Raw genomic sequence first — 8,725 nt, 5'->3', positions numbered from 1 at the left:
AAATACTTTTATGCTTGAATTTGGAAAAATAGTTCGAAATTGTACAATAACCATTATATTCGTCACAGTAACATCACCATTTCTTCAATTCTCCACCACTCTCTCCTTATCAATTTTCTCCTTCGCTCTTAATGTTTGAATCGCTTGTAGCTCATTCAGGAATGTATTTTCCTTAATTCCATAATATCTGCATTCTGGACTATCCCTAAAAATAATTATTTTACAAAACGAACAAATATAAAAAAATTGCTGTTAAATAAAAGCTGAAAGATTCTGATACTTGAAACATCATAAAACCCATCGTCATGCCTAAGACAAAAAGGGCTTACCTCGCACTTTTTTTTTTAAAGGATTAAAATTATTACAAATTTGAGAGTGATTAAAGTTCTTGGGATTCTATTTTCAACCCACATTTTGGGTAGAGCACTGCCAATGTGAAGCGAAAACCATACTGATTTAAAAAGAGCCACTAAATCTTCATCTACGCGTAGATGAAACCACTAAATTTCATCTACACGTAGCCAAATTCAATCATTTATGTCAGTGGTGACTCTAGCCAGTATACTGTGCTTATTCTCAATCATTATATGATAGTATTGTTGTGAAGAGAGGGTGAAAGGTGAAATCCACCCCTCCCCCCGACTGATTCATTTCCCTGCCAAAAAATTATGTATATATCGTCAATTGTCCCCTTTTTAAGATTTGAACCAGGAAGTCGAATTATTCCTGTCCCTTTCTCAAGAAGTTTTCATAAAAAGGCGGAGACAACTTCGGAGACAACTGGGAGACAACTTTGGTATTTTAACTAAAAATACACATTATTCAACCTTCAAATTTCCATTCTGGTTAAAAATTTGGTTTCCTCCTTGATTAGGCACACATCCAAAGGAGCGAGAATCGTAATAGCCCTCCCAACCACCAATCCTACCCAAAACCTCCCAATCGAACCCCCTCGCAACAAAAAATATATCTATGGATAGACTAGTCAAAACATAATGCATAGCATGAGCCTATTGGTCCAATAAGTATTACATTCAACAGTTTTGACCTTTACTCCCTTCTAAGTACCACGAACCGTTCTAAGAGCCACCCCTACCTACAAAAAAAAAAAATTCTGGATAAGAGGTAGCTAAGATTTGGGCTAAAAACAAGACAGGATTCCAAGGACAGAAGAACCCCTTTACCCCCTTTTAGTCTGGTTAAGACAATTTAACTTGATGTAAATAGGGATATATATAAAAATCGCTTTAGAGGGTGCGGATGAAATTTCTTTGACCGGTTAAGGTCTTATTTACATTTAGACCTACGTTGATTACCTTAAACCATGGGATTCCTCAATATTCTCTACTTGGACAAAAAGCTGTCCTTATTATTCATGTTAATACCCTTTTTTGTTCAGCTGGGGCGTCGTTTGGGGGTGGCAAGGGGGGCAGTTTCCTCACCTTATATATCCCATGCCCTTTGACTATCCAGATATGGACCCCTCTTGCAACCCCCTCCCCCGAATAAAGATGCTGGAGATTCACCCCTGTAGTTCAGTAAAGAATAGTAGGTTTCGTTACCAGTGCTCTAGCTTTGTAAAGTATCCTTTTCACTCTTGAATTGGCTATTCAGAAGAACTTGCAACTTTGCTGAAAACAGCCCCCTTCACCCATTCACAGTGTAATATTAATCAACATTCTAATATCACCAAGTTGTTTTGAAAGGGTTGGTCAGTGGTTGGATACTGATGCATCAACTTTAAATGATTCAAATTAAATTTTGAAATTTTTTCAACTTTTCAAATAAATACCCACTATTTAGGGTAGTTAATTTATCCATTGGTCATCCGTAGGTTCAAAAAATCAATCTTAATATAGGGTAGTTCATTTATCCATTGGTGATCCGGAAGTTTTACCATTCATCCTCAATTCAGGATAGTTCATTCATCCATTGGTCATCCGGAGGTTCAAAAATTCAACCTCAATTGAGAGTAGTTCATTCATCCATTGGTCATCCGTAGGTTCAACCACTCAACCTCAATTTAGGGTGGTTCATTCATCCATTGGTCGTCCAGAGGTTTAAAAAATCAACCTCATATTACGGTAATTTATTCATCTATTTTGTCATACGGAGGTTCCAAAAATCAACCTTAATTTAGGGTAGCTCACTAATCCATTGGCCATCCGGAGTTTCAAAAGTAAACCTCAATTTAGGGTAGTTCATTCATCCGGAGGTTCAAAAAATCAACCTCAATTTAGGGTAGTTCCATTGGTCATCCGAAGGCTCAAAAAATCAACCTCAATTTAAGGTAGCTCATTCATCAATTGGTCATCCTGAGGTTCAAATATCAACCTCAATTTAGGGTAGTTCATTAATCCATTGGTCACCAGGAGGTTCAAAAAATCAACCTAAATTTAGGGTAGTTCATTCATCCACTGGTCATCCGGAGATTCAAAAATCAACCTCAATTTAGGGTAGTTCATTCATCCATTGGTCATACGAAGGTTCAAAAAATCAACCATAATTTAGGGCATTTATCCATTGGGGATCCAGGGGTTCATTCCTATGATTTTTAGAGATTAAATTAAGCAAAAATGGGATTTATCAACACTGTGAACATTTATTGAAATGAAACAAATTCCTTTACATTTTTTTTTACTGAAAAATAAGACTGGAGTCTGTTTACTCATTCTCTATACGAGAGGGGCTATTCGCCTGCTCAACCTCACTCATTACGCTGAAGTTTTACTATTTGTAAGCACAACAAATATAATTAGTAGCTAATTTCAAGCGTTTTATTTACCAATTGCGTTCCAAAATATTTGCATAGAAAACTATATATTTTTTAAAGCAAATGCGGATCAAAAAGGTCATAAATTTTTGATATTCAGGAAGCCACACGAGAGAAAAGTTTCTGTTTAAGGCTTTGGATGATCGGTAAGCGGAAGAAAGTTTTAGAATTTAATTTGATGTAAAAGATCATACTGAATACGGAAATCAACGTTAAATAGTCTAAAAAATGTGCAAAAACTTTCCAAAAACTAACCTGACAAGTATGTGTCCAATAAGAGAGTCATTCATACTCCTGCCATTTACCCGTGCCCCAGCCATTTAAACATTTGCCTCTCAATTACTTGGACTATCTGTCTTGGCTTTTCTCTGTCTACAATTACCCAGCCCAGTCTTGATGCAACCTATTGCCCAAAATACTTGATAACTTCAATTCAATCCCCATTTCATCAAATTCTCTAAAAAGTGATCTCAACAGACAAACATACTCATAAAATCTGCAAGAAATTCTCAACTGCTTCGAAACTGCTAAAATAATGTCCAAATCAAAGGAAGTTGAATAATGCTCAAAATTGGTTTTAAAAAATTGTTTTATCTCTTGCTCTTCAGTTGTAATCTCTAAAAATTACTAAAAGTTTAACATTATTTTAAGTGTTTTGGGAATAATTGTGCCCAATGTTAAAAATTTGCCAACATTAAGTGTGTTCCTTATTGACAGATTCTATAGGAAATTTGTTGTTCTACAAAACGAGTAATCCAGTAATTCTTCAGCCCTTTTTGTGTCTGAACTATTAGCAAAGGAGTGGAATGACCCAATTTTTAGCTTGGATAAGCACAGACGTCTATCCAACACGAATGTGTTGTATTTTACTTTAACTCATACTGTTTGTACCTCAGTCTCAGCTACATTCAATGAGAGGCTACGCATTGTACCTCACAGTGAGTTTGAAACAATTCACCCCGAAGATTGCCCTTCCTTTATCCTGTGTCAGCACAAAGCTCCTGATAAAGTGAAGTCAGTTCTGGAATCCAAACTCAATCCTTTTCGGTACAGTGATGGAAATTTGCTCGATATTCACACTTTTGAGGTAGTCGACAGTGAGATTGCTGACAGTCTATTTGGTGTGCGAGCTATTGAAAATAAAGTGTTTGAGCGCCACTTAAACGGTTATAAAGCTGCTTGTAGCGAAGTCAAGGTTATGAATAATGAGCGGGTGAAACGGAAAAATAAATCCAAACTCTTATTACCGTAAATAGTCTCATCAATATTGAACTTCAAACTGTCAAAAGGGTATTGGTGAGTGGGCTACACAGGACACATGACTGCACCATCTGAATGAAGATTTTCTTTCTCTTGATATTCTCCAATATGTACCTCCAAAATTCAGGAGAAGTGCCATTTCTGGCAAGGTTGTACCTTGATCAGCCACCAAGTTAACTCTTCTGGAGCATTTGAAAACAAAAGCAGCTTGAATGAGTGGCCAGTTAACGATGAGATTAGCAATGAGTCAACTCACTCAAGGGTGGTAGACATGATGCAGTACATCAGAGCCCACCCGCCAACTAAAGCAGAAACCATTGACAGCAACAGAAAACAAACATTTTCTACTCCTGTGTCTTTTGATGGTGACATTAAAGAACTGCATATCCTTGTAGATAGATTTATTAAAACAACTTCTTCCACAAAATAAGTTTTTCAAAAAAAAGTAAAGAACTCCAACCAAAATGAACAAAAAAAGAATCAAAGAATCTACCAAGCATACAACTTCCAAAAATCAGTATCAATAAATAAATGAAACCCAAAACGAACAGAAATTAAAATAAATAACAGATTCAAACTCAAAACGAGCAGAAATTAATATGAGTAGGGTTCAAAACCCCTAAGCTTTCTAAAAGCCAGAATGTAATTTGTACTTTACTGAAAAAATTATTTTAAATTTTTTCACTTTTAAAGCTTTATGAAATCCAAAAATTATTAATAAATTAAGAAATAAATATCAGCATACGTACGTTAAACTGATATTGACTATTCATCTTAATTTTTTTCAGTAAAGTACAAATCATATTCTGACTTAGAAAGCATAGTGGTTTTGAACCCTACTAATATTAATTTTCTGCTCGTTTCGAGTTTGAATATATTATTTATTTTAATTTCTGTTCGTTTTGGGTATCATTTATTTATTGATAATGGTTTGTGGAAGTTGTATGCTTGATAGATTATTTGATTCTATTTTTGTTCATTTTTGGTTTAATGGAGTTTTTTACTTTTTTCTGAAAAACTTAATTTGTGGAAAGTTTTTTTTAATTAATTTCTGTTCGTTTTATACTGACATAGTCTTTTTCTGGGAAAAAGAAAATAATAGTTTGAATCATTCCGGTTTTTCTTTAAAAATTTATAGTTTGGCCTGCTATTTATATGCTGGAGAAACTTTTTCAGCAATTTTTAACAACATAAACTCTTTTGAAAATCACGACACAAATAGTAGTGTTTAATTTAGTCATATACGTCCTCTAGTTGACCTGATAAATAAAAGTGAATACCTTTCACAAAAAATAATATTTGTTCTCTTTTACAGCTTGGATACAATTACACTATTTTAATTTAGTAAAATTTTAAGAGCAGAAGTAGTTCTAGAAGTAGCCCCGAAAATTTGCACTTAATACTCTCAGTTGTTCTGGGTATATTGCTGAGATGTCTTATTGGCAGCCAGCATACACACAGTGTGCTATGATTTCATTTTAAACCAACATTTAGTTTTTAAGTATAATTGAAAAATTGCATAACTGTGGTGGATTGACCTACCCAATAACCCTAGAGATATAGTTACTAGACCATTCAGCTATGCTAAACAAAATGGCAGTCTTAAAATTTTCATTCGAAGTGACTGGAAAATTATGAGTTAAAGAGGAGGGCTGATTCCCCTAGAATCATTTTTTACTCTTAAGAAGGCACTAGGACTTTTAATTTTCAATCAAATTAGCTCCTTTAAGATATCAATCATATTACTAGCTATGATAGAGCATCACTGCCTGTGGCCTCATATGCCCTATAGTGCTTATATGCCCTTTTAATACCTGCATGCATATAGGTTTTTCGTTTAATTAAAACTTCTCCAAAACTTCCCCTAAAAGTTTCAACTTAATGCTATTATTGTCGTTAGTTACAGTAACCGTAGAAGTAGCATTAAATGAATACACACAGTGTCTTCTGGCTACCTCAAAATCCACAGTCTGTGAAGGTATGAAGGTTAAATTTTCAGAGAATATTTTTGTTGTAGGGATGACAACCTGCCATCCGTATGCAGATTGTCAAAAAGGGCCTATCAGCAATATCTTAGGAACAGTTTCATGTGTGAAATTAAAACTTGCAACGCTTGTTCTGGAGGATGTTGAACTAACTAAAAGACAATATTTGCATCATAATACTAATGCTTCTACTCCTACAACTACTGCTACTATTACAATTACTACTATAAACTGTACTCCTACTGCTCCTACTATATTTACTGGTGCTACTACTACAACTATTAAACCTAAGGGCATTAAGGCGAAAATTTTGGGCAATATTGTAACTGTTTGGAAATAAATCAAAACACGCTATGCCCAGACAGGTTGTCAAGAGGACATATTAGCAATGCTTCAGGACCGGTTGATGGTATTAAGTTAGAAATCTCATCGTGTGCTGAAGGGGATGTTGAAAAAAAGGTGCTATTTGCGTATTGCTGCTAATACTACTACTGCTATTGCAACTATTGCTACGCATAATTACCAAACCTTTCAACAATGCTGAAAAAATTGATTTCTCAAAACTTTGTTTGGATATTTTTTTATGGGAAAGGTTGGGCGTGGGGGGGGGGGGAGGTTTCTCTCAAATCACTTTGACTCTGAAAAAAGACACTATAACTTACAATTTAAAATCGAATGAGACCTATCTGAATTTAATACGACCACCCATTCCATAAAAACCTTATATGTCCCCAGTGCATAACTTAAAACCCTTGCCCAAGAGCATAACTAACCTCTTGAGGTTTGTGCCAACCCTAGAAGTATTGTTATATGTTATTTGGAATATGTTAAACGAAATTGCCATCGTAAAATTTCAATCAGATACATTTGGTGAAAAAGGGGGTAGTTGGGTGGGGGGGGGGGCTACTTGACCTCCATCACTATTGACTCTTAAAAGGGAACCTAAACTTCCAATTTCAACCAAATGAGCCACCTCTACGGCTTATACAACCATTCCTTCCATAAGAACATTAAAAACCACAGGGGCATAACTTACAACCCTCACCCTCAGGCTCAGGTTGTTTTGTATCAACCTCAAAAGCATTGTTATATGATATTTGGACTATTTTGAATAAAAGGACCGTCTCAAAATATCTATTGGATACATCCCAGGAAAACCCGATGTGTTTGTGTATGTGTGTGTGTGTGGGGGGGGGGAGGGTAGCTGCACTTTGATCACTTGGACTCTTAAAAAGGGCACTAGAACTTATGATTACCAATGCAATGAGTCTCCTCCAAAGTATATACGACCACCCTTTCTATAAGAACCTTTTATGCCCCAAGGGCATAACTTACAACGATTTCCCTGAGAGTTTTAGGGGGGGGGGTTGTATTCCTCACAAAAATAATTTCCATAACCAAATTTTGATTGGAGTTACTAAGGTAAATTCAGAGCGTGGATGGGGGGATGTTTGCTCTTAAATCACGTTGACTCTTAAAAAGGGTACTATAACTTCAAATTTCAATTTGATTAAGCCCCATCTGATGTTTATACGACCGCCCATTAAATAAAACCTTTTATGCCCTCATAAAATAACTTACAGCCCTATCTCCAGGATAGGGTTGAGAAATCCTATCTCCAGGATAGGATTTTGAAAAAAACCGCTATCTCATAATTTCAATCAGATACGTTTGGTGAAAGGAGGGGTTGTAGGAGATTGGGGGGGGGTCTAAATGCCGTCCACCATTTTTGACGCTTAAAAAGATACTAGAACTTTCGATTTTCAACCAAATGAGCCTCTTCTAAAGTTAAACAGCCATCCCTTCCATAAAAAACCTTAAATATCCCCTGGGCATAACTTACAACCCTTGCCCTTAATCTCTGGGGTTTGTTCGAACCCCAAAACCCTTGTTATATAATATGCCTCAAGGCTTAACTTAAAACCTTAGCTCTGAGGTCTCAAAGACGTAATTTCCGGGCCCTTCAACTACGTTTAAGAAAATGGCTATATCAAAATGTTGATTGGATGTATTTGGGGAAATGATGGGCGTGTGGGGGCATTCACCCTCAAAGACGTCATACTCAAAGACGTAATTTTCAGACCCTTCAACTACGTTCAACAAAATAGATAATCAAAAGTTGATTTGAAGTGTTTGGGGAGATGATGGCCATGAGGGGGGCATTCGCCATCTGATCACTTTTTACTATTAATAAAGACACTAGCCCTTTAAGCTCCCAACTGAATGAGCCCTTTTCAAAGTTTCTACGACAACAGTTTCAATGAAAACCTTATATGCCCCCAGGTCATAACTTACAACCTTTGCCCTGGGGGCCGTGGGAGGTTTGTCATTCTCAGATATAATTTCCAGACCTTTCAGCTGCGTTGAACATATTGCTATCTAAACATTTTGGTTGGATGTGTTTGGGGAAATGGTGAGCGTGAGAGGGGTGTTAGTTGCTATCCAGTCACTTTTGAATATTAAAAATGGCACTAGCCCTTTCAATATCCAATCTAATGAAACCTTTTTGAAGTTTCAACGACAACACTTTCTATAAAAAACCTTACATGCACCCAGGGCATAACTTACTAACCTTGCCCGGACGGGTGTGCGGGGGAGGGGGTGTCATCCTTAAAGACCCAATTTCCAGAACTTTCAACTACGTTAAACAAAATGACAATCTCAAAATTTTGGTTGTATGTGTTTGGGGAAATAGTGGCCATTATAG

This window comes from Artemia sp. Qi Xiang Cuo, chromosome 9, assembly GCF_049724085.1.
Source record: "Artemia sp. Qi Xiang Cuo chromosome 9, ASM4972408v1, whole genome shotgun sequence".
In the NCBI taxonomy this organism is placed as follows: domain Eukaryota; kingdom Metazoa; phylum Arthropoda; class Branchiopoda; order Anostraca; family Artemiidae; genus Artemia; species Artemia sp. Qi Xiang Cuo.
The sequence above is the reverse complement of the archived record's forward strand: the minus strand, read 5'-3'. Positions refer to the sequence as shown.